Consider the following 27,629-nt stretch of genomic DNA (forward strand, 5'->3'; position numbering starts at 1 on the left):
AATTCACAAGGATGAAATACACAGCATGAGGATTATGGCCATGAATAGTATAATAACTATGTATAGGGGCAGATGGTTACTAGATTTATTGTGGTGATCATTTCATAATGTATTCAAATGTCAAATAATTGTGTAATATACCTGAAACTAATATAATACCATACATCAACTATATTTCAACACACACAAAATTTGGTGTTTTGGGAAAGTAATGAGGATAAAACTTCATAGCTAAAAAGAAAGGACAATGAAATCTGAGTAAGGCTATTATAAACAAGATGTCAGGAAGGAGGTATGTTTCCTGGATAGTTTTACTTTATTAATTTATTATTTATATTCTGCCACCAAAGATTGGAGGTACCTCTTTCCATTATGAATCACTCATGATTAAGTAATGTTGCTCTGGAATAGCGGTTTTCACACTTCAGTAAGTTTCAGAATCACTTAAGATCCTCAATCAAAATCAGATTCCTAGGTCAGGCCCAGGAATCTGCATTTAGCATTACCTCTAGGCTCAGGGTAAGGTTCAAGAGAACACACTTTGAGAAAAAGTTCCAGTGTTTATGGCTTATGAAGGAAGCCCTACTCTGTTTTACTAGATTTTTTTAAAACAATGATTAAATTCAACGGTATCATTTAAACAATTTCCTCTCAGTAACATGTAATTTAAAATTGGGATGTTAACATTAACAATGAAAACATTTGTCAAAATTACCACAATTATGTCAGACATGGTCTGGGTGAAACTCAAAAGAGAAATTCTAAAAATGAAATCACACAATAGAAAAACCAGGTTATCCTAAGGATGTTGAGAGGCAAACACTAAGGTTAATTTAAAACAACATAAAAATATAATTTCTGACTCTATAAAGTATAATATAAAATTATTTTGTTTATCCCAATTATTTTATTTAGGAAAACTTTAATTTGTAAGGCTGTTTGGTAGGAAGTCTTTGAAATAACCACAAATAAGAAAAATAAAATTTCTAATAAGTTGAATTTTATTCACAAAGCATACTATTTTTGTATTGTACACATTTATGAATGTCCATTATTATTTTAAAATGACAGTTGTAAGGTATAACCGCTCAAGTCCTCGTAACTGTATAAAATGAAAAAAAAATCACTAAGCTAGCTAGCTAATTAGATATTTTTATAGGCATATTTTTGAGATATTTCCAAAATTCCAATACACAACAGTGTATTTTATGCTTCATTAGACTTAACTTTTGGCTGTGCTACCTTCTTCTGGTTGAAACTGTTTCTGGATCAACAATAAAAATGTATATCTTTCCATTAGAAAGGTGAAGCCACCTTAACCTTTTACCATGCTGACTTCCCTGTTTATGTGCAAAGCCAAAGTGGTCAGCACATCTGTTCATTGTGGCTACTTGTTCAAACATTTATCACAAGAGTTTTCAAACTTTAAACAAAGACTTTTTAAGAAATAAACATTCATAGACAACTTTAGGGGAAACATTTCCAGTTCTTCAACTTTCACATGGAATCTTCTCTAAAACTTATTTTTCTCAGATGAAGATCGAGTTTTCCATCTCAAACCTATTGTGTTATGTACTCTGGGGATATCAAAGGCTTTGAGAAGCCAAATAAAATTTAACTTTAGTTTAAGGCAGGTACTAACATATTTCCTCCTAGACAGCCACGTAGCTGTTAATTAACAGAGGTGATCAAGGTTGTAGAGAAGCCAACGGTCAGCATAATCTTTCTCCCTTAGGGATCTCTTGATTGCATTATAGGAGTGGGAGCTGCGTAGCTAAATGATTATTTCTGTATCTGTGAATGGCTATAACTTTACTGTGCATCCATCTTTTTTTCTTCTGGTACACAGTGTGCCCTTCCAAGCCATAAATTCAAGCATTTCTCCACTGTCTTATCACCACAGCAAGTGACTTCCTGCAAAGACGGCAAGTGTGTCTGTGGTTCTCTATTCAGTCCTGCTTCCTCTACTATTCTCTGGTGGCAAACAGGGGCCAGGGAAGCTCTGATCACCAACCCAAGCTCGCCATTCCAGTTCTTCAAAAGTGATTATTAATTTTTTCATTTTTTGGCCACATCCCACTGCACGCGGAACTTCCCTGTGCCAGGAGGAAACCCACGGTCCCTGCTATGGAAGTGCTACCACAAGGGGAGTCCAACAGTGACTGCTAATTCTGCTGCTCAGCAGAAGAAAGCTGAGGTCTCACAGCTCCATCTGATAGTTACAGTCACATTTCTCTTAGCAGCATATCCAAATCCCTGTTTCATCACTGCATTTGGCAGCCTTTCTTTACATACCATGGTTCCAGCTGAAGATTTCTAGTTTTATTTGAGAAAATGTTTGTTTCTGCTGCTTTTTGTCTTGAAGTGCTCTCAAACAGTAGTCAGAATTCTGATGCAGCTCTTTGTATCTGAATGAGACTGCTGCAACTTCAGTTAATTTTTTTAATTTTACTTTTGGCCCACACCACGCAGCATGTGGGGTCTTACTTCCCTCATCAGGGTCGAACTGGGTCCCCTGCATTGCAAGTGCAGAATCTCAACCCCTGGACCGCCAGGGAATTTCTAACTGTTGCAACTTCTAGTCCCTGACTTGGTGCCTTGCACTGAACAGGGATCCCACAAATGTTCACTGAATGCTTTCTGATCCATGGAATATACTCTATGAAGTAGTGTTACATTCCTGAAAGATTCTGACATTCATCAAAAACTCAGCAAACTTCATTAAATTTTGCTTGAATGCACGTGGTAAGAAATAGAATTTGGATTCTAAATAACAACAAAAATTGTTTTCAACACAAAGATAAAGATCACTTTCTATTTTCTTAAAAGAAGTACGTATATGGTTTAGCAGACAAACTAAATGAGCCACTGTCATTAATGAATAAAATGCACTGAGATGAGCACAATGCTTTTATTGTATCAAGGAAGTTGTGATTAATAACAATTTTTTTAAACTGAATGTGGGTAAAATCCCAAAGGTCTTAAAAACTGGATGAAGAAGACAAGGTGGCAGTCCAAAATATGCAAGTACAAATTTTATTTTCTAAACAGGTCGGGCATTTAACAATTAGAAACTAAGTTTTACAAACGATGAATGAGTAAGCATCAGAATCACGTTTCCTCTGCCTACTTTGACCCTCACACACCAGCCTAATCAATGTAAGTACCCAGACCTAAAACGTAGCTTAGCCCTGTCTCCACAAATCTGCTCTTCCACCGAGTCAGTGCCTCCACCACCAGCCTATGTTCCCTAGCCTGAAACTCGAGTACCATCCTTGACACCTGCTTTCCCTCCCTGCTACAGCTAATCCATCAAGTCCTGCTGGGCCCGCCACATTTCAAGCACATTTAATAAGTAACTAAAACATGTCAGGAATTAAGTAAACTGAGTATGAATGGATGAGTGTTTTTGTGGAATGTATCATAGACTGAAGGAAACAGACAATAACACAAATAAATAAATTTTAGACAAACTGACAAGTGCTATGAAGTAAAACAACTGAGTACTCTGAAAAAGAATTAAATGACCTGCTTAAGGATGGATGTTCCAGGGAGGACTCTAAGACCTTTCAGGTGAGACCTGAAAATGAGAAGCCGATTACACAAAATATAGGAGGAAGTAGGAGAAGGCGATGGCACCCCACTCCAGCACTCTTGCCTGGAAAATCCCGTGGATGGAGGAGCCTGGTAGGCTGCAGTCCATGGGGTCGCTAAGAGTCGGACCCGACTGAGCGACTTCACTTTCACTTTTCACTTTCATGCACTGGAGAAGGAAATGGCAACCTACTCCAGTGTTCTTGCCTGGAGAATCCCAGGGACGGGGGAGCCTGGTGGGCTGCAGTCGGACACGACTGAAGTGACTTAACTAACTATAGGAGGGAACAGCACGTGAGAAGCTCCTACAATGGAAACTGAGTTAGAAGACCTGAAAGAACGTCAGTGTACCCAGAGAAAAGTGATCCAAAGGACAGTGGCACAAGGAGAGGTCTGAAAACCCACAGGCCAGATGTCGTCGGGTCGTGTCTGTAAGTCATTATTAATACACTGCATTTTACCCTAACAAAACTAGTTGCTCAGAAAACTACATGGTCAGATTCGTACTACTCTATTATGATATAAACCTATCTCCTCCCATGCTAAGAAAATCTTCAACAAACTCTGCTCTATATTAAAATAGGGGTTAGTTCACATCTGCATGATCTGGTGGAAAACATTCCCAGACAATGAAATGATCCATAACCTGAACCTCTTCAGTAGAAGCAGAAGGTCAGAGCCTGAGGGAACAAGCAGAACATCCAAGTCAACACCCACCTCCCCTCCAAGAAAGGGTATTAGAAAAGGTATGAAGTTTTAAAGCAGATAGCTTTTCTATACTTATTTATAGTCTCTATGCCCCATTAATCTTCCCTGGTGGCGGTAAAGCATCTGCCTACAATGCAGGAGACCTGGGTTCAATCCCTGGGTTGGGAAGATCTCCTGGAGAAGGGAATGGCAACCCACTCCAGTATTCTTGCCTGGAAAATCCCGTGGACGGAGGAACCTGGTTAGGCTACAGTCCATGGGGTCGCAAAGAGTCGGACACAACTCAGCGACTTCACTCATGCCCCATTAATTACATTGCTTTTCATGTATTTATCATCTGTGAATTCTGAGTAGCCGGCATGTGTTCCAGCACACTAGAGCTACCAAATGGTGACTGGGTTTGAAGACTGCCTGAATATGTACCAATAGTTTTAAATCCACAGATCCTGCACATGTATTTTAAATGACTCAACATCTTGAATTTTGGTCTAAGTCTGATACAAAAAGGGAGAACTTCTGGACATGCATGGCTTGCAAAAATGGATTTTAAGAAGGTCTGCCCCTCCCCCAGACCTTCAGTCTAGATTACGTCCCTTCTCACCACATCACAAGCCTGCTGGGCTACTGCTGCTATCACTATCACTAGTATGGTTTTGGTTATAAGTTGAGTGGATAAGCTCAGTACACAGAAGATGTGAGTGACCTTGGTTCTTCGGATCAATGGTTACTTATTTCTTGCCTGTACCATCCATAATATTTATTGCCATAATATTTATTACTAAAACGTACTCAAAGTTTCTAAAAAAGAGAAGCCACCCCATAAAACTAGTGTAGTGACATGGGCCTTTGACAAATGTAGCCAACAGACTGAAAGGTTTTAGATTACTGACTTTCAAGGGATCTATGATTTGGAGAAGGGCCCCAGGAAAGAGCCTCAACACCGGCCCAGGGACTCTTTGGAAAGCCTGCGTAAAGTTTTTATGCAGAGAGCTTTTCTGTACTTATTTACATAGTCTCTATGCCCCATTAATCCAATTATTTCCTCCCTTGTTAGGAGATAGCATGAGAAAACACACAATTAGTTCAGTATCTTGTGTTCTCATTTAATCTGAGGAGATTTATGTTAGATTTAAGTTCAGAGCAGTTTACTCCTATTGCTGTGGTACTCAATTTAACAAAAAATAAACTTACCTATCTCATCCCTTTTGTGATTTTATTAAAGCCATACATCTGAAGCAATAAGAAACATTTAAACATTTCCTGATGTTTAACTTCTTTTTAACTCATTCAAGAAGACTATTTTGTCTTTTTACTTGATACAGAAATGATGTTCAAATTCTAAAACCAGTGAAAGATAAGCCCATAAGCTTATTAAATAAAAGTATATTTTAAATTTGAAAAGTAAAGAAAGTAAAAGAAATCTGGTGTGTAGATTTATATTTATGAGGCTGCAGTGGAATTAATATTTAATCCACATGTGTGAGTACACACTGTGCCCTACCTAGCATTTTAAGACGACTTGTGGGGTGTAGTCAAAGGCAAGTCTCTGAGGCTTACACAGATGGCATCGAAGAGAGAAGAAACACACATAAAACTAATTAAAAAGACCATGCACGACTGTGTAATTAGGCTCTGAGTTTGTGGCATGGGTTGCAGATCCTACAGGAATTCAGAAAGAAAAGAGAGAGAAGTCAAAATGAGTTTGAGATGGGTTGGAGCTCTATACCATGGGGGAACAGAGATTTGGGTTAGGTATTAAAGGATGGGCATCACTTGGTTACACAGAACGGGAGGGCAGAGCATTCCAGGAAGAACCGCATGCGCAAAGGGCAAGGGATGGGAAGGTGTGTGCTCATGAGGACTGTGAAACACTGACCCTGGCTCATGGGTGGGAGAAGGGGAATAAAGCGGGATGGGAGGTGTGTGCTCATGAGGACTGTGAAACACTGACCCTGGTTCGCGAGTGGGAGAAGGGGAATAAAGCCAAGCCAGCAGGATGGACACTTAGAGAGTCTTATATAGTAATTATAAAGATATACATTAAGGAAAGGAGACTGAATGTACTAAGTACAAAGATCCTCCACATGCTAAGAAAGCTACTTAAAAAAGTAGAAGCTACTTAAAAAAAAAAAATCAACCCAACATTTCTCCACCTCTGACAGTCTCTACTCCTCTTTTTTTTTTTTTTTTTTTCACCTTTAAAAGCTCTAATATATTTTTCTGGGTCCTCTAGATAGTTTACCAGATCCTCCTTGATTCTTTGTATTTCTTGGTAAGAGAAAGGCTTATTAACTCTCACAGACTGATTATTTCTCCCGGTGGGTGTTTCATAAAGAGGCAACAGCTTGTGTGGCTGTTCCTCAGTCTCTCTGGCTGTTCTGCGCACATGATCCCAGGGATAGATTGGAGAAACCTGTTTTTCCTCTTCTCTTTGTCTCCTGTCCTCCATCTCATCTCTTACTTCGATGCTCTGAGTTTCTACTGAAAGCAGAGTAGTCTGAGGTCGTACTGGGACAGGAGTTGTTTGGACCTCCATGTGGGCAGTTTGAATCTCAGTTTGGATTTCCACTGAGACCAAGGCAACCCTTCTGAGGGGGGTTCTCTGGCTTTCAGTTTGCTCAGCTTGGAGCCCCGGGTACGGGGGCAAAGTGGGAGGACAGGAGGGAGCTGAAGGTTTCACGCCCAAATCTATACCCTTAGGACATAAGTCTGGCATATTTCGCAGAGAGAAAAAGGGCAACACATATGCCATTTCTACCCATTTCCCTTGTTCCTTACAGAACCGGTCTAATTATAGAACAGTATTAAGTATCCCTCCAACTGGCCACCGTTTGCCGTCCTCCAATGGATACAGTGGCCATGCAGTATCACATAGGAAGACCAGGTATGTCCTCTTTAAAGCCCTGGGGATCAAATCTATCCCAGTTTTCAGGATACAGTTCAAAGGAGTGAGGCTGGAATTGTTAGCTCCCATCTTGTCCTGAAGGATCCCGGACGAGCCTCCAAGATGAAAGGTTGTTGTTGAATCACACGAAGACACTGGGATTCTTGGCCCCCGGAGAAGAATTCAATCTGGGGCCAGAGACGAGGCTTGATCGCTCAGAGCCTTTGTGTAATAAAGTTTTATTAAAGTATAGAGGAGATAGAGAAAGCTTCTGACATAGGCATCAGAAGGGGGTAGAAAGAGTACCCCAGTCTCTACTCCTCTTACGCTGTTATTTTCTTCCATATACCTACTACCATCTAACATAATATATATTTACTCAACAACCTATTTAGCATTTATCTCTGCCCAGGTGAGCTGTGAGCTCTGTAAAAGCCAGGACTTTGCTGCTTTATTCCCAGGGTCTGAAAAAGCTCTTGAGAAGTAGGAGCATTCAATAACCATTCATATTTTGTTGAATGAAGTAACATCAAAGCTGAAAGGACAGTTTCGAAATAACTTTGTGTGCATAATTATACAATATACTTTAGACCAACTGTACTGACTGCATTTGGGAAGAACTAAAAATTAAAATAGGTGACATAAAATTCAATTTGGGGACTCACAGAGTCTCAAAGTCACTTTATCCTTTATTAAGGTTCTTCAGAGTCAGCTGTGGTCAGGAACAGTGATCTGGATGTCTGTAATAATGAAATGACTTATAAGCCCACTGAAAGCTTTTCCTAGGGCTATTTCCTTAAGAAATAAGGATCTATCAGCTCTCACACAAATTGCTACAGGACAGTATCTTTATCTTACTATTGGGATAAGAAAAAACAAGTAGTAATTCTTTAACCATACCAGAATTAATATATCCACAAAAATCAATATATCCCCCCAATCCTAACCTCCACTTTAAAAAGAGATTATACTGGCATTTTGGTGTCATCCATCTACTACGTTCTTACTTCTTCTATACATATGTTCATTTGATATAAATTTTCTTACGACTCTTTCTATGTTCAAGGAAAATGATCTTGGTACTTTAAAAAAATATGCCCTTGTTGGTAATCTTATGATCAAGGCCTACTTTAATTTTGTGAGGGGATCCAAAGTCATATTTGTCAATATTCATGTTTCATTTTTAAAATACAGCAATAGCTTCTAACCCCTGTAAATTTATTTTAAAAAAAAAACAGGTATATTTACTTTATAGGTAGAAAACAAAGTGAGATACCCTTATAACTACCATAAAGTGTATTAAAAAGTCAATGTCTTCTTTCTCCTTTAAACACTCAACTCATTGCACATTTCAATGCTTTTTCCTTAAAACCTTAAAACTCAGGCTATTTCCTAGGATTGTTAACATAACTAATTGAAGCCGGACTTACATGCTATTATAGCTACCTGACCAGCAAATTATTTTTATGCTCGGTTAATCATTTCCAATAATGGCAGTAAAATATATTTCTTACATCTACACTCAGGAGCATGAAAATTTAGCATGATAGTACCAGTCAGTCTGGTATGATTTCTGATAGTATTTTTCACTGAAGCAGAAATCACTTAAACATGAGTCATCTGCTCATTTCTCCAGGTTGTACAGCATGTGACTCTAGAATCTCTGGACAGTTCTCTCCTTGCTAAAAATTTAGAAAAAAATAGAGCACAAAAAACACCAGTATTCATTAAATAAACAAAGTGCAGGCCAAAGAAACTGAGGCCTCTTCCTCACCCATATTCACTGCTGTCTGCATATATGAATTAAATCAGGCCAAGGAGCTATGTTTGTAAGGTAAGGTAAGACATCACTTGTGTAAAGACTAGGCACTGACTTGCAGATCCTTGCAACAAGGAATTAATTTATGGCCAACAGGGTGCAGAGTCTCCATTTTTAATGAGTTCTCAGGTGGTTCTAATAGAGCTGTGGGTGAATAGGCCATGCTTTGAAAAACAGAGCTTCATCTCTACTACCCCCTACAAGGCCTAGAAAATGACTCTTTCTTCAAATAAGCCTCAGCCCAAGTCTCAGAGCAGCTGCCACACTGCTGGGATGGCCAGATTTTCCAATCTGAACGTTTTTATGTCCCAGACAGAAGAGGTGCTTCCTAAGTGTTTAAGTGACTTCTATTCAGTGAAAAATACTATAAAAAATCATGCTGGACTAATATTGTCATCCAACAAAACAACGGATGAGTCAAAGAATTGTTTCCCTCTGAAACCCACTGGATTCAGATTTTTTTCTTTCATAATACCTCCAAATTTATTAAGTTCAATACTGCTTCCCTAATTGCCAAACATCATTTTTAAACTCTAACCTTGCCTGCTCCATCCTTCAGGGCAGTTGATGTAGGCAGTGTAGTGAATGGTTAATGGCTCCTGCTGATAAGAACACCTATGTTCAAATCCCAGCTCTGCTACTTAACTAGTTATGTGAATCTGCATACGCTTTTAAACTTAAGCCTCGGTTTTTTCCACTGTTAAAATGGATATAATAATTGTACCTATGTCTTTAGAGTTGTATGAGAATGAAGGTCGGAAAGCAAACCACTTAGCTCAGTGTTGGACACATAAATAATCTAATTCAACTCTTTATACATATCACTGCTGAGAAATGTCTTCCAACTCACTAAATCAACGTCTTCCTACTTCACTCGAGTCCTTCTCTACTGATGCTTTAATCTGTAGCAAATATTTACTAATTCTTCCAAGACAGATTTATAAAGGCCACCAACATTGGGCATAAGTGAACATATCCCACCATGGGCACATGGAAACAACTGGAGTTAACATCTATCTCTAAAACGGCTCTCAGGAGACCTTTCATTCCACATGACCTAGAATCCTGTGATTTGACAAGCTCAGTGTGTCACTGTAAGAAGATGTGACTGTATGACTCCAGTAAGGCACTAAACAAAGGTATAAGCATGGAATTCTCTCTTCTAAGAAGGCTGCTATTTTGAATTAAATGAAGAAAATGAAGATTTTTCCTCAATTGCTCCTCCTACTCAAAAAGAGATGCAGCAGCCCAACTGTGACGCAGTAAGTCTTGAGGGCAGTCCCGTTAGCTAGGGAAGCTCAAGGCCAGCCATGCTTGCTTAGAAGGGAGTAAATTCAAACAGGCTTCACAAAGAGGAGATTCAACATTCCGTGACAAACTAAGGAGACACAAAAGGCAAAAGGGAGACCAGATGACAGGCATGAATAAAAAACTAGATGAAGCTTCTCAAATCTCAAACTTAATTTCAAGTCACAGAAAAGAAATTTAGTATTCCAAAGGCGAAAGCGTAGAACGAGAGAATAAATATTGTACTGTATTAATCACAATAAGGAGCACTTTCATCTGGGCCAAAATATATTCTTAAATCAACCTTCGAATGTGGCTGCATTTTCAAGCTTAGCAGCATGAAACCCACATGACTGTAATTAATGTAATAAATCATGTTGTGGAATTTTCTACAGAATCTGACAGCGCTCATTGATATACTGCTTATTAGAGACTAGAGATTTCTCCTGCATTTTTTTTTATTATACTGCCAGAGACACTGAATCAACAACACCTTCTGATGTGTCTGAAGTATCTGCTGCTGGTGTGATACATAAAATATACAGTGAGCTGCTATCAGACTTGGATATACAACACTTAATACCCAATTTCCAAAAAGAATTTGTTTTTTAATTTTTACTTTTCTTGACTTAGGTCAGTCACAGAAGATACATTGATTCACTAGAGATGTGACGTTCATATTTTCCACGGTTTCAGTCCTGAAGTCACATGCTTCACAGCGTGACTCTCCTACTCAGTATATTTCATGACAACTCCGTTAGTTTCTAGTGCGGAACACTGTGAAACAGGCACTATTTCACCAACCTCTGTGTGTCCTTTCCCTGTCTTTCAAAATCTGACTCCTGAGTAAAATGTTCTTGAATGTTAACCCCTTTTCAAAAGTAAATCTTAGTCCTTGTGCAGTTCAAGAATTCAGCCATGAATGCATTTTCCCTCAGTGGGTTTACATACTCTTAAATATGCTTTACATATGTAAGCATTTTCTAATTTAGAAATACTGAAAAATTTTTAAATACATTAAAAATTTTTTTACTTTTAATTGGAGGATAACTGCTTTACACAACACTGTAAAACAATTATCCTTCAATTAAAAAAATTTTTTTTTAAACCCACACTAAAAACATATGGCTTAATGGCCCTTTATTCACACGGGTACCTATTTACCTGAGGAAAAGATCAAGTATACTTCCCCTAATAAAAATAATTTTATTCATTAATCATGAAAGTAACACATTTAATAATAAAAATAATTTTATTCATTTTATCATAAAAGTGACACACTTAATATAAAAAATTTCCCCAGAAAATAAAGGTTAAAAAAGGGAGAAAAACTGCCCATAAATCCATCCTTCAAAGACAGCCACTGGATACATTTTGGTATATATCTCTTCAATTTAAAATTTTAATTAAAAATAGTATTCTTTAATCACCAAGAGTCTAGTCCATTCTGTATTAACTATACACTTTTCTTGCAGTTTTTTTCCTGAAAATATTGCTCTGTCTCACATTTAAGAGGAAAACTTTAACATGGTAATTCCTGGATAAGTTACTATTTCTGACATATTCCTTTTGATCATCTGAAATCACATATTTTAAGACTTTAATAAGAGTTTAGAACTGGATTTATTATCCACTGATTTCACAGAAATTCCTTTCTTAGCTATTGAGAATTCCCTATGTCCACTCTTGCCCCTTTTCAAACTGTTTTCCACACAGCAGCCCTAATGAATTTTCCTAAAACAAACAGGAAATGAACGTTATCTCTTATTTTCTTTCTGGAAATTTTTGTATTTGCATATTTGGTTTACCACTTAATAAAAATATATTTGGTGCTTCAACACGATAGGCACTGTTGTAGGCACATCTGTACACGTCTCCTCAACTGTTAATTTTCATCCCCTTGTGGTGGAGACAATTAGACAATAAAAGCAGATGGAAACTGGAACTAAAAAAGAAGAGTAAAAGTTTTGGCAAAGTTTTGGGGAAATGAAAAAAACTAAGGGAAAACTGGGCCACATCCTAAGAGGCCTGTTACGCGCTAAAATGATGAATGCTGAAATGTGTAGGAGAAGAATCACCACGGTGAGTAGCCTAGTGGTGAAGAGCATGAAACCTGGGAACCAGACTGCCTAGCTGAGAATCCCAGCTCCCCCATCCTCTTATTGTCTGACCTTGGGCAAGTTCAACCTGCCTTTGCCTTAGTTTATTCATCTGCGAAATGGAGTTAATTATAGTCCTAACTTCACAGAGTTGTGAGAAATGAGTTACCGGAAGTAATTAGTGAGATAATAAGCAGTCTGTAAGTACTAGCTATTATAACTGCTATTCTGCATGCAGTAATCAGAGAGCTAACCGTATATGACCCTGCCTACTGACGAGGATTTTGAAAGTAAAACAATCATCACCATTTGTTGTTAACAGTTCATCAGTATGTCAGTACTGAGTATTTGAAAAGTGACTGTTCATGAGTTTGCTAAAATTCTATGGCTTCAATGAGTGAGAACAAACTCAAGCACAATACATGAGGCAACATTTGATGAATTTAGGAGATGAAATGGTATATCACAATGGAAATGGTTACAGAAAACTTCTTTTTATTAGAAACCATTTCTTCCTTTAAATGTCCATGCAATTTACAGAACTGCATATCTTAATTAATAAGGATCAAAATGTGACAGTATCTTTTACTGAAAATGCATAATACAGTAAAAACCACAAAGGAATTATTCATCAACTCGGAAACAAAAGATGTATGGCACATAGAGTAAAAGAAAACAGATAACACGTAAAAATGAAAATGCACAAAACTCTAATAAATTATCCCCTCCTTTTCCGAGTGATGCTATTAATATTCATTAGATTCCATCCAAGAAGTAATAACCCATTGGATAGGAAGATGCCAATTCCTCTTAATTGAGTCAATGGATAATAACAAAACATATTTTTGAAAAGTTCATTATAAAATAAAAATTTTAATATTTATCTATATGGGTTGGCTTTCTATTGCACATTTATAAGTACAGGCAAAACAGGAAAATAAAGCCCTTTTCTTAACAATGAGATGGCTGTTTTCCATTATATAAAATAATAACTTAGCAGCAGTAATTATAACAGTATGAAGGTGTTGAAAAGCTAATGACTTGTAACATAAATCTGAATATACTCCAGAGACTAAAAATACTATATGAAATATCATTTCAGGTATTAATAAATATGTATTTCTTATTCACTGAACCAAACACTAAAGTCAAATTTACAGGCACAGCACATTCTAGGATCATAAAGATCCTTTATTTTTCTTGCTGAATGAAGTTAGGTAAAAAATTAAGTAATACTTAAATCATCAAATTTTTAAATTTCTCAGGGCGTGACATCAGCAAGGTGGCCAAGTAAGACATCCCCACCCTGTCTCCCAACAACAATCTGGCATCTATCCATGTACAAAAGTGCCTTTGTGGGAGCTTTGGGACTGGGTCAGAGATTGTGAAACCCTGGTACAGTCCAACAGCAAGGATGGCTGTTTTGAGAAGGCAAGCTCGCGCCCAAGTGGCTGACTCGCCGACTACGGTCCTGGTTACAGAGCCAGAAACAGTGCCATATCATGAGGGACTCAGCTACGCCCCCGTGTGGCTGTGATCCTGTCACCAGCACTATATGCCAAGAGACGCAGAAGGAGTCACGCCCACCCATAGGCTGGGTAATAGCGTACAGATTTCGGTTCTGGCTGTGGACCCTAAGTGCCTCCAGCTTCTCCTGGCTGCGGTGTGGAGTCCCAGAGGGAAGCCCACACAACTTAGTCTGGAGATTCTGAAAGGGCCTGCAACAGGGCTCTGGCCCATCCCAGCCACAGTCACCAACAGTCAGGTTGACATAGGGACCTCGCAGGAGATACACTCATCCGTGCCCCTGGAAAATCGGAAGGGACCCTGAACTTGGCTCCAGCCCCATCACAGGAACAGGCCTGCATGCCCAAGGACACAGAGGGAGATGCTCCTGTTCACACGACTGCAGATGCTAAAAGGGCCAGACAAAACTGCTAAGAAAACTGAACAAACACGTCATGGCGGGAGAGCTGAGGCCTCTAATGTTGCGCTGGTGCCTGAGACCTGCCTTTGGAGGCCTGCTGACCAGTCACCAATTTTCCAACTCTTCTCTCTACAGAGCCCTGCCTGGCAATACCTGGCAATACATTTCACTCAGGAAAGGACCGAGGGGAAGCAAACCTATTTACACAACTAGAGAAGAAACCAACACCAGATTCCTGTCCTGCGTTCTTCAATGTGAACAATTAGGTGAGACATCAGAAGAAAAGCAGCTGCACTGAAGAGAAGAAAGAAGAAAAAAGAACACAGACAAGAAAGGAAAAAAATTCAAAGACAGAAAGTAGTTTTTTTTAATCGAATTTAAATTCTCAAAGATTTGATAAATTATTATAACTATAATCTTCATAAAAGAAACAAGTACTAATGGAAAACTTTCAAAAGTTATTTCAGAAAGGAATTTTCAGCAATTTAAAGACTCAAAGTTTACTTCCTACCTATCCATTCTTGGGAAATTATTTGATGAACACAAAAAAAAAAAAAAGGAGAAAGTAAAGGGAAACATGAAATCTAGAGAACAGTGGTTACAACCCAGGGGAAAACTCAGGATAGGTGGGAGGGTTACCTCAGGCTTACATTAAATCAACTTGTCCAAACTGCAGCAGCAAGGCTGAAGGCCCAATGTGCGAACGTTGGTGGGACCACAAAGCTATGTAAGAACACACTGTTCTTTTGTCAAAATATGCTACCAAAATCTTAGGAAAACACATACACACACAAAACCCCCAAACTAAAATCATACCATATTTCACTGACTGTAAGATGCACTTCTTCACATTTTAACAGCTCTGAAAGTATGCTGGGACATACTTGGTGAGAACTTACTCTCTGTACCAGGCAGTTTTAAACCCTTTACATGGATTGAGTCATTAATCCACATAACAGCCCTTAGGAACATTCTCCTTTCAGTGTCCCAAATGCTGTGAAATTCATCAAAATGAAAAGTAATTCAATCTGAGAACACTAATAGTTATGCACAATATGTACACTGTCAAAACAATATAAATGGTTTTGGATGCTTACAGTCAACCTAAGGATAAAGAAGAAAAGACCAGTTATGGCCACAGAAGAAAATGAAAATCCTGACAATCCTGTGAAGTTAAGAAGATGACAAGAAGAGGGGGAGAACAGCAGAAGGCAGCATATGAACACTAACACCTTCACCCTTGGGTTGAGAAAGCATATTTATTTCTTCTTTCATTATCTTTAGTTTTCTGTTGGGAACTGTGTGTTTTAGTGACGTTATAATCAAATAATGGGAGGGTAATACAAACTGAGTTAAATCCTCACCATTGATAACAAGGAATCTGAAGATATTTTCTGAAGTTGATAAACCAAGAAAAAAAAATCAAGAAACAGAAGTATAAACAGTTTATTTCAAATTTTGGAAGAACTAAAAATAGAAAGACTCAAAAGAAGTTTCCTTTGAAGAGTGGAATTATGAGGTGATGAAAGATGAGGTGAGACTGTTATTGTTCAGCATTTATGGACTGCCAAATACATTAATAACTTTGACAAAAATGAAGAACACTGAAGAAGGCAATAAAATTATTGTTTTTGTCTAAGAAAGCAATCAAAGTTTTAGGGCAGTACTGAAGAATCAGGCTGCTACGTGTATCATAACTGAAGTCAATAAAGCACCTAGGATGCATCAATCACTAAGTCAGATTTACTGTTCTCTGATCACTGTACTCATCACTGTTCTCATCTAAAATAAAGCTTAAAATTACCTTGCAGTCACAGAAGCACAACTCATCATTTTTGCCATGTTACATAAATACTTTTTCTGGGTCTAATACACCCTTGGGAACACAAGCCATTAGTTATATAAATGAGATCCAGACTGAAAGAGAAGTTATTGCTGGGCCTGACTACAGTGGGTCACCTGCACTCTGCCCACCCCTGCTGAGACCCAAGATGGTCAGGCAGCTCAATCTGGGAGGAGCGGGAGGAGCCTGCTGCTTCTCTCAGGAAACAGAAACAGGGATGACGTCTGAAGCTAAGACTGCGGTACTCTGACACTGACTTGTCTGCCCACAGGTTGTACATTATTTCATCTCTCCAGACCACAAGGGATGAATACCATGGCTAGAAAATCAAGGTCAATGCCTCCTCAATTCTGAACTGGCGCCTGGTTTCCTAGCAGTCTTACTCAAATCCAAATTCACTGAAGAGAATTAGATCTTCAGGTTTACAGCAATTTGCCAGGCTCCTGTATTTGGATGCATTTTGCATATCTGGGAGGTCTCAATCATATGCTGATGAGCTTTAAATATATAAAAACAACAGTTTTTGCTACTTTTACTGGTAAAATAGAAAAATGCCTCTATTTTAAAGAAATAAAAAGTCAACTGGGAAGATTTTCCTGTAAAATATTAAGACAAATGATACTTAAAAAAGAAGTGAAGCATTGGGAAAAAAAGCTGATAAAACTGATTAATTTCTCAGAAAATTATGCATTTGTACAACTGAGAGCAATTAACTTGATGTTCTACTTCTGCCTTTCAGAAAACTAGTAAACAATTATATTTGTAATTCTTAAAGAAAGATCATTAGTTGTCTGTAAAAATAAGCAATATTACAAGTTTAACTAAGTTCATGTTATTTTTAGGTATGTAAAAAGTGTCTCAAATAAATTACGATGTGAAATAGGTTGCCTGTAGCCCCTGTACTTTTAATTCCCAGCTGAGAAAGACCTTCCTTTCATTTATCATAGTGGCCTAATTGTTCACTTCATCACTTTTAGCCATATATCACCCTCATCTTCATAAATATGCTCTCTAAAGGCAAATAATTCAGTCTTATAAAGTCACTGATAGTTTAACAGCATCTTAGCTCAGGATATATAAGACAAGAGTTTTGTTTTTTTCAAACTAGGAATGTTTTGAGAGAGGAAGAGTTAAATGCCTATCTCCCATTTAGAGGGCAGGCAGAGTAAGAATCATGTTTTTGTCTTGTTCATTACTTGTCCATTGAGTAACTGCAGTACCCAACCTGGACTTGGCACTTGGTAGGCTTCCAATAGATATTTGCTGAATAAATGGTCATAGCATGTTTCAGAATTCTTAATGGCTGTTTCATCCTATATACAGAGAACCTTGAATATATTATAAGTATTTGGGGTCCTGAAGATCTTTCAGTGTTACTTAAATCAGTGTTGCGCCTTGGACAGAGAAGTCATCAAGTCTAATTCCCAAATCATCTACCTGTCTCCTGCTCTCCAATGCCTTTGTTGTTGCCTCATTTGAGCATTTATTGCCATTTCCCATCTGAATTATTGCAATTTTTACCCTGTAAAACAGTCCTCAGTCCCAGTCCCTACTTCCCCATTGCTCTCAGGGTGATCTTCTAAGATCACACAGAGGAACTGTGCTCCTCTGCTCTCCCTTTAAGTTTGTGACTTCACGTGCAGTCTTCCACAGGTGGCTGCAGTCCATCTTTCCAGCAGCAGCTCTCCTGGCCTCTTTGAAATTCACTCGCACCACACTCAGACCTTTGCCTCCCTGCGTGCTCATGCGCCCATGTCTTTGCTCATGTCGCTCCATCACCCTGAAATACCCTTCCTTGGGTCCCAAAGGCTGAGACAACTGCGTTTCATGTGTTCCACAGCATTTTATATACCTCTTAGATATGGTCTTGTTGGTCTGTCTGCCTCCTTCTCTACGCAACGGTATTCTGGGGTTAGGGAATCTGCCATTCATCTTTGTATTTTCACTAGTCCTGTCACAGAGCAGATCTTGCAATAAATGTTTAATAAACTGAAGTGCAAGCAACTTGTCCAGGGGTTTAGTAGAAAAAGAGACTGTGATACATGATTCCTGCTTCTGGTTAAGTGACTCCTTCTATTAAACCCTAGGTTTTCCTAAAAATGATTCTCAGAAAAAATAATCGCTTTATGATATACTCTAGCAGCCCAAACTCTGGAAAAGTGATAGGCATGACCTAAAAATGAAAGAAAGGGGAGGAGAAACAATTTGGTGTGGGCTATTCCTACACCAAGACAGCCAGAGATAAGAGACCAGGGACCAGAGTACCAACCCTTTCTCTCTTAGATAAAAAGTAGGAAACTACACTTTTGGAACTCCAAGCAAATCATCTAGTACTTCACTTCCAGTCAGTAAACTAAAGGAAACAATCCCTTCTTCACAGAACTCAAGTAGTGTTGATCCTGGAAATGAAAGTGCTATATATATAGATAATACAGGACATTTTGCTTTTGTGGTTTTTATTCATTCCAATAGAAGAACTCAAAAAAATAATTCACCCATCATATCATAATCATAAGGAGGAAAGCCAGAGTGAAATCTGTGAGACTAATTCTCTAATTCTTTGTCTATAAACAAGTATACTGGGAGACAATGTTAGTAAAATTTGCTTTCTTACCAAAAAACCTTCTATATTCAGTAATAACAATAATGTCATAAAGCCTTTATCTCATAAATATTCCACAATCAACTTGATGCTTCATGAGCTATATTATAAAAGTACTCACATTTAAAAACATACAAAAAAGCATACTAAATTACGCTTACCAATGAACCAGAGGGCTTTATATGGATTAATTTAACCCTTATATCAACCCTAGGGAATAGATCCACTATTTTCTTCATTTTACAGATGATAAAGCTAAGAGACAAAGAGGTTAAATGACCTGCCAAAGTCACCCAGAAAATAAGTAACGGAGCTGGGACTTGAACCTAGGCAGTTGTGTGCCCAGATTTTCATAATGAAGCACTGTGCTTCTGTTACCTGTATATAACATGAACTCGTGTTTCTGCCAGATTTAATACATGTTAATAATGTAATATGTTCCATAGTTTTAAAAGAAAACATCATAGATACAGTTCAAGTTTCCGTGTACTCAATGTCATCCCTCCTCTCTCCCAAAGGCACACATCGTGTACTGGTATGTCTCCTTCCAGCCTACGTTTCGTAACTACACGTGGTATGTGAGAACGTAACATACAACACACAGTGAGGTTTATTCACTTTAAAGTTTGGTACTCTATCTATTAGTCTGCAACTCCATTTCAAAGATATATCTATACTAATTAATGCAGATCTGGCTGATGTCTATATTCCACTGAAAAATATATCACAATTTATCTTCTGACAGACACTAAGGTTGTTAACCGATTTTTCTTCCTTGTTATCACAAAGGAAGTTGCAATGTACACCCCTGTACTTTTCTCCTTTTCCATGTTAGGAAGTTCTCTAGGACAGGTGCCTAGAAACTGGACTCCAAGGTTGTATGATATGCACACACTTAACTTTATAAGATACTATAAATTGCTCTTCCAAGTGGATGTGCCAAGTTATATTGCTGCCAGCATTTCTCCATAGTTTAAGCAACATTTGGAGTAAAGTTAATAATTTTTGCCTTTCTGATGGTATCATATTGCTGTTTTAATTTGCGTTCCCTTGATTACCAGTGAGGTTGAGCATTTTTCATATGTTTATTAACTATATGGGTTTCCTCTTATTAGAAATGCCTCTTCACTTCCCTTGCTCATTTCCCTACTGGATTATTTGACCTTTTCCCTACTGATCTGTGGCAGTTCTTCACATATTCTGTAAATGAATATTCTTGGTTATGTGCATTAAAATCGCACAGATTATTGCTTGTCTTTTAACTTTACAATATCCCTTGTCCCAGTTAAAATTTTAATAGCTGTCAGCATTTTCAATATTTTCCTTTATGGTCTGTGCTTTTTTTGCATGTCTCATTTAAAAAACTGTTCCCAACACCAAGGCCACTTAGCAAGATTTCCTTAAAGCTGTTTCAAGTTTTATATTTTCATATTTAGATCTTTATATGAGACTTACTATCATGCCTGATGTGAGGTAAGGATCTAACTTTATCTTGTTCTACATGAGAGACCAACTGTGCAATGCCATCCACTGTCTGGTGGATCCTCTCCCACTGATCCATGACACCTCTCTTTCACATACGGTTCCCACACACGTGTAGGTGTCTTTCTGGGTTCTCTACTCTGTTCCATCGCTCTATTTGTCTATCTTTTTGGTCAGACTATTCCACTTTAATTATTACAGCTTTATAATAAGTTATATATAAGTTATCATAAGTTATAAACTATATTATATAAGGTATAATGGGTTTTCATTACTGCCTTGGTAAAACTTTCTTTATAAAAACCTAAATACTCTGAAAAGACATGACAATATAATCAATTCTTTTTTAGAACAGAGGGTGTATGTACTTAATCACATTATCTCCTCCCTATCCCCTTCCCCAAGTGTAGAAAACAAGCCCAAAAACTAACTTAAAACCACAACTTTTGTCTTGTCTAAGAACTACAAAAAAGGAAGGAAAGAAGGAAGGAGGAAAGTGCCCCTCAGCCAGAGGCTGGAGACCACCATCCCCAGTTCCTTAAACTCATTCTGATCACAGGTGTTCTGCTACACATGATAAAACCTAAGACAACTCCCACCACCACCACCACCACCACTCTGAGAACTGCCCTTTGATCGGCTGGGGAGAAGGGAATCTGTGACACTTAGGTAGCGGACAGGAGACCCTGTGACACTCAGGCAGGAGAGTTAAGAGGTGGTTATCTTCATGTACAGAAACAACTGAGACCTGTGACACTCGGCTGAAGAGTAGAAGGTAGCCTCCAAAAGGCTATGGGAAGGGGTGCTGATAGAAATATCTTAACAGGTTCATAGTGTCAGTAACACGTTTAAGGATATGCAGTTTCATCAAGGTTTCGACCTGCTCTTTCTTCCTTTGGACAAGAAGTCCGTATCATAATGGGAGAGAGGGACCTGATTTCCTCCTTGTGCAATTAGGTGAGTGAAGAATTGAATGGAATAAAGTCATTGTTTTTAGATAATGTTGCAAATACCAAGCAGTGAGTCCTGGAAACTCCTAGGAGCAGGTATTTAACTTCCCCCTGGATACATTCTCAACATTGACTACCTATCAACACATGACTGCATGGGTACTGTGCACAACGCGTTGGGATTGAAGAGAAGAGTGCTTGGTAGCTCCAATAAGCCGCCCTGAGCATTACAAGAGAAGAAGCATGAATAAACTCGGTAAGCATCTAGTCCACTTACCTTCTTTTAAGAGGTCTACGACAAGCTGTGGAAAATTTTTAAAGAGATGAGAATACCAGATCATTTTACCTGCCTCCTGAGAAACCTGTAAGAAGGTCAAGAAGCAAGAGTTAGAATGGGACATGGAACTACAGACTGGTTCAAAATTGGGAAAGGAGTACATCAAAGCTGTATATTGTCACCTTGCTTTTTTAAAATACATGAAATGCCAGGCTGAATGAATGATGAATCATGAGCTGGAATCTAGACTGCTGGGGAAAATATCAACAACCTCAGATATGCAGATAATACCACTCTAATGGCAGAAAGTCAAGAGGAACTAAAGAGCCTCTTGATGAAGGTGAAAGAGGAGAGTGAAAAAGCTGACTTAAAACTCAACATTCAAAAAACTAAGATCATCACTTCATAGCAAATAGATGGGAAAAAAAATGGCAACAGTGGCAGATTTTATTTTTTTTGGACTCCAAAATCTCTGGGGATGGTGACTGCAGCCATGAAATTAAAAGATGCTTGCTCCTTGGAAAGAAAGCTATGACAAACATAGACAGCATATACTGAAGGACAGGGAAGCCTGGAATGCTTCAGTCCATGGGGTTGCAATGAGTCAGACATGACTTACCAACTAAACAACAACAAGAGGCCTAATGAAACAAAGCTCACTCTCCCTTATTAGATCTTACCAAACTTTCTGTATTTTTGCTACTCACTACCGAAGGCAATTCAAGGGTAAAATTATCCAGAGGTTCTATTTCTCCAGCTTCTTTGTTTAAAACAATGAAAGCCCAGTCTAGTTAGTTTAGGCAGAAAAAGAATTTAATAAAGGCCACATAATTTTCGAGAACACCAAGAAACCAGATATGGAAGTGGTCAAGCCACTGATTTGCCCTGGTGGAGACAAACCAGCCACCAAACTCCAGCTTAGGCCTCGGATGGTGGAATCCTGTTCCTGCTGCCTCTAGAAATTGGAATGTATTTTCCAAAACAGATTCCTGTAGGGAGCTCTTTACTTATTTATTTTTGGCCATGCTGTGCAGCATGTGGGATTTTAGTTCCCCTAACAGGGCTCGAACCCATACCCCCTGCATTGTAAGCATTGAGTCTTAACCACTGGACGGCCAGGGAAGTTTTAGGTACTTCTAGTTAGAGTCTACAGTGAGTGCATTTGAATGGCAAAGCCTCAGGTCACAAGATTGTGCCCTCACTGAAATATCAACTTGGAAAAGAGAGTTTCTGGCCTCTCCAATGGGGTAGTGCGTATACACAAAGGAGGGAATTCTCTCAAACAGGAAGAGTGTTCAAAGTCACTGTGCAGTCAGAAGGAGTAACAATGTGCCATCTAACGTGGAACCTGCATTTCCTACATCCCTGCTTCTCATGTTTCAGTGTGCATACAAATTACCTAGAGATCATGATTAAAATGCAAATTCTGATTCTGTGGGTTTGGGGTGGAACCCGAGAATCTGCATTTCTAGTAAGAACCCAGGTGATACTGGTTCATGGACCATTTTAGTAGATGAATGAATGTTAATGCACAAAATCAGAATCTACTTGACTATTCAAGAGTATTGAGCACAATCTAATAATAGCAACAATGATAATGAAAAGAATAATGATGGAGACTACTGTTCATTGAATGTTTATCATATGTCATATACTCTCTTTAGTGCTTCACCTATACTTTGCATTTGGTCCTCAAACAATCCTGTGAGACAGACAATTGTTATTACTTTTCAAATGAAGAAACTGAGTCTCACAGAAATGAACTGAGTTAAGGTCACAAGGCCAGTAGGAGACAGGGCTGGGAATCTACCTAGGCACGTCTGATCCCAAACTCTGAGTGGCCAAGCTCTACTAGCTCAGTGCTCACACTCCCTGCCATATCAATCCTCAGATAAGCACCCCTTTATAACAAGGAGGAACTGATGGTATAAACTAAGCCTGACTTTTAATTCTGCTTCTCTTAGCTTTCAGAATTTGTGTTGCACATCCTCCTGCAGGAAGGTGCCAGAAAGACTGTGCCTAAGAAAGCAAATTTAGTATTGGTGCATCTGATAAGAAGAGTCATATATTTCTTGTGGAATAAGGAACTTATAAAATTATGTCTGCATGTATATGTATGTATACATATGCATACATATACACATAAGCATATATTTACTTACGCATATTTTTATCCCTTAGATTAGAACATTGTTCTAGTACATCCAGCATTTGAATGATATATATATAACTCCTCTATCTGCCTCACAAAGAAAACTAAATGATCAAAAAACCAAAAAACAACAACAAAAACTAACCCTATATAAATAATAGTAGGTAGAGAAGGGAAAGGCTACCCACTCCAGTATTCTGGCCTGGAGAATTCCATGGACTGTATAGTCCATGGGGTTGCATAGAGTCGGACATGACTAAGCGACGTCCAAAAAAAAAAAAGCAGTAGGTATCTCTGGTATGCTGTCTCTTTAAGATTAGAATCCAGAATGGCCCTGGAAGAACACTGCCATCTGACTCCCACAGTCAGCGGTGTGGTCTGCTGGTCTCGGTATCCTTTCCAGGGCAGGAGTTTGACGCATCACTGGAAACAAACTAAATGTTCACTGACAGATGAATGGATAAAGCAAATGTGGTACATGTATACTGTGCAATACTCAGTTCAGTTCAGTCACTCACTCGTGTCCGACTCTTTGCAACTCCATGGACTGCAGCATGCCAGGCTTCCCTGTCCATCACTAACTCCCAGAGCCTATTCAAACTCATGTCCATTTCGTTGGTGATGCCATCCAACCATCTTATAATCTGTCATCCCCTTCTCCTCCCACCTTTAATCTTTCCCAGCATCAGGGTCTTTTCCCATGAATCAGCTCTTCACAGCAGGTGGCCAAAATACTGGAGTTTCACCTTCAGCATCAGTCCCTCCAATGACTATTCAGAACTGATTTCCTTTAGGATGGACTGGTTGGATCGCCTTGCAGTTCGAGGGACTCTCAAGAGTCTTCTCCAACACCACAGTTCAAAAGCATCAATTCTTCGGTGCTCAGCTTTCGTTATAGTCCAACTCTCACATCCATACAAGACTACTGGAAAAACCATAGCTTTGACTAGATGGACCTTTGTCAGCAAAACAATGTTTCTGATTTTTAATATGCTATCTAGGTTGGTCATAACTTTTCTTTCAAGGAGCAAGCATCTTTTAATTTCATGGCTGCAGTCACCATCTGCAATGATTTTGGAGTCCAAAAAAATAAAGTCTCTCAGTTTCCACTGTTTCCCCATCTATTTGCCATGAAGTGATGGGACCAGATGCCATGATCTTTGTTTTCTGACTGCTGAGTTTTAAATCAACTTTTCCACTCTCCTCTTTCACTTTCATCAAGAGGCTCTTTAGTTCCTCTTCACTTTCTGCCATAAGGGTGGTGTCATCTGCATATCTGAGGTTATTGATATTTCTCCCAGCAATCTTGATTCCACCTTGTGCTTCATCCAGCTCAGCATTTTGCATGATGTACTCTGCATATAAGTTAAATAAGCAGGGTGACAATATTCAGCCCTGATATACTCCTTTCCCCATTTGGAACCAGTCTAAATGTCTGGTTTCCGTGTCTAGTTCTATCTGTTGCTTCCTGACCTGCATACAGATTTCTCAAGAGGCAGGTCAGGTGGTCTGGTATTCCCATCTCCTTCAGAATTTTCCACAGTTTGTTGTGAGCCACACAGTCAAAGGCTTTTGCGTAGTCAATAAAGCAAAAGCAGATTTTTTCTGGAACTCTCTTGCTTTTTCAATGATCCAACGGATATCGGCAATTTGATCTCTGGTTCCTCTGCCTTTTCTAAATCCAGCTTGAACATCTGGAAGTTCACGGTTCACATACTGTTGAAGCCTGGCTTGGAGAATTTTGAGCATTACTTTGCTAGTGTGTGAGATGAATACAATTGTGTGGTAGTTTGAACATTCTTTGGCATTGCCTTTCTTAGGGATTGGAATGAAAACTGACCTTTTCCAGTCCTGTGGCCACTGCTGAGTTCTCCAGATTTGCTGTACTACTCAGTCATAAAAAAGAATGAGATAATGCTGTTTGCAGCCTGGTGGCTCAGATGGTAAAGAATCTGCCTGCAATGCAGGAGACCAAGGTTCAGTCCCTGGGTTAGGAAGATCCCCTGTAGAAAACCCACTCCAGTACTCTGGCTTAGGAAATCCCATGAACAGAGGACCCTGGCAGGCTACAGTCCAGAGTCACAAAGAGTTGAACACAACTATCACACACACACAGATGCAACTAGCGATGACCATGCTAACTGAAGTCAGAAGGATATACCACATGATATCACTTGCACGTGGAATCTAAATATGGCACAAACGAACCTCCCTACAAAACAGAAACAGACTCACGGACACAGAGAGCAGACTTGCGGTTGCCAAGGGGATGGGGCAAGGAAGAGGGACAGACCGGGAGACGGGTCGCTAGGGCTTCCCTGGTGGCTCAGATGGTAAAGAATCAGCCTGCAATGCAGGAGACCTGGGTTCGATCCCTGGGTTGGGAGGATCCCCTGGAGGAGGGCATGGCAACCCACTCCAGTATTCTTGCCTGGAGAATTCCATGGACAGAGGAGCCTGGAAGGCTACAGTCCATGGGGTTGCAAAGAGTCAGACTTTACTGAGCGACTCAGCATACAAACAGAGGAAACGATTACATTTAGAATGGATAAATAACTAGGTCCTACTGTGTAGCACAGAGAACTATATTCAATATCCTGTGATAAAAGATGATGGAAAAGAATATAAGAAAAGAAAGTATGTATGTGTATAACTGAGTCACTTTGCTGTATAGCAGAGGTTGGCACAATACTGTAAATCAGCTATACTTCAATAAAAAATGGGAGAGTTCCTGCACAAAATCATAAAGGAAGCTGTGTGTGTATATATATATTTAATACACACATAAAAACTCAACTTATAATACAATAAAAAATTTAAATTTGTGACAAATGCTCCAAATTTACATAAAAATCTCAAAAATTAATAGAATCCAAACCACTTGGAGATAGTCAATAATTCTTCTAACAATGGATATCCTCTTTACGCATGACTGCTAAGATTTGAGTTGAGCTTTCTAACAGAGCTAACATGAAAATTGGTAATTTTATCCACACCTTGTTAACATTTTATAACTCTGTGAGTTTAGTTCTGAACAGAAAAGAAATAAGAATGGCTTTCCAATAGGGGGAGGGGGCATGCTGTAGCCTATGGGATCTTAGTTCCATGACCATGGACTGAACCAACGGGCCGTGCTGGTGAAAGCACGGAGTCCTAACCACTGGCCCACCAGGCACTCCCAGGAAACAGAATTTAAATGGTATCAGTAAAACTAAACAAAATGCACAGTTTCTTCTTGTTTCTGGCTAACTCAATAGTCATTTGTCAAATTATTTATTTTAAAAATATTATTCAAAGATACACAGTATTTCTACAATGATCTGATAAATACTTGAGCGTATATAACATCCATTTTAAAAGTGCCCGATGTCGCTTTCAGCTAGTTCTTCTAGAGCCTCTCCTTGCTTCGTCCTAAGCACGCTTTACACAGTAAGTGCTTATTGTCCATCTGCACATATTCACCCACATACATTTGGATGTGCTGGATTCTGAATTTCTTTTAAAAAATCTATGTTTCAAATAAATTTATTCCATTACTATCAGGGCTTCCCTCATGGCTCAGATGGTAAAAAATCCGCCTGCAATACGGGAAGACCTCGGTTCGATCTCTGGATTGGGAAGATCTCCTGGAGAAGGGAATGGCTACCCACTTCAGTATTCTGGCCTGGAGAATTCCATGGACAGAGGAGCCTGGCAGGCTACGTTCCATGGGGTTGCAAAGAGTTGGACATGACCAAGCGACTTTCACTTCACTTCATTTTATTACAAATAGGCAAAAAACACAAATACTGATAAATAAATAAAACTTTTAAGAGCACAGAACATAGTTTGGGCTCCACAAAACAAAGGTAAATTGTAAGTTAACTTTATATCTCTCTCATTAAAGAAAAGTGTCAATCAGATTTTCATCGGTCTCATTGATGCTTCCAGTTCAGAAAGTGTTTCTCTAAAGCCAATAATTTCCTAACAATATAACATCTTTCATGGAACAATGGATCAAAATAT

General features: G+C 38.8%; 1 protein-coding gene across 5 annotated transcripts in view; it reads right to left on the minus strand.

Annotated features, from left to right (window-relative positions):
- The window catches only part of KIAA1958 (KIAA1958 ortholog), a 138,407-nt gene that overhangs the window by 44,543 nt on the left and 66,235 nt on the right, over positions 1 to 27,629 (minus strand). The window lies entirely within an intron of this gene.

This window comes from Bos mutus, chromosome 8 (genome assembly GCF_027580195.1).
Source record: "Bos mutus isolate GX-2022 chromosome 8, NWIPB_WYAK_1.1, whole genome shotgun sequence".
NCBI lineage: Eukaryota > Metazoa > Chordata > Mammalia > Artiodactyla > Bovidae > Bos > Bos mutus.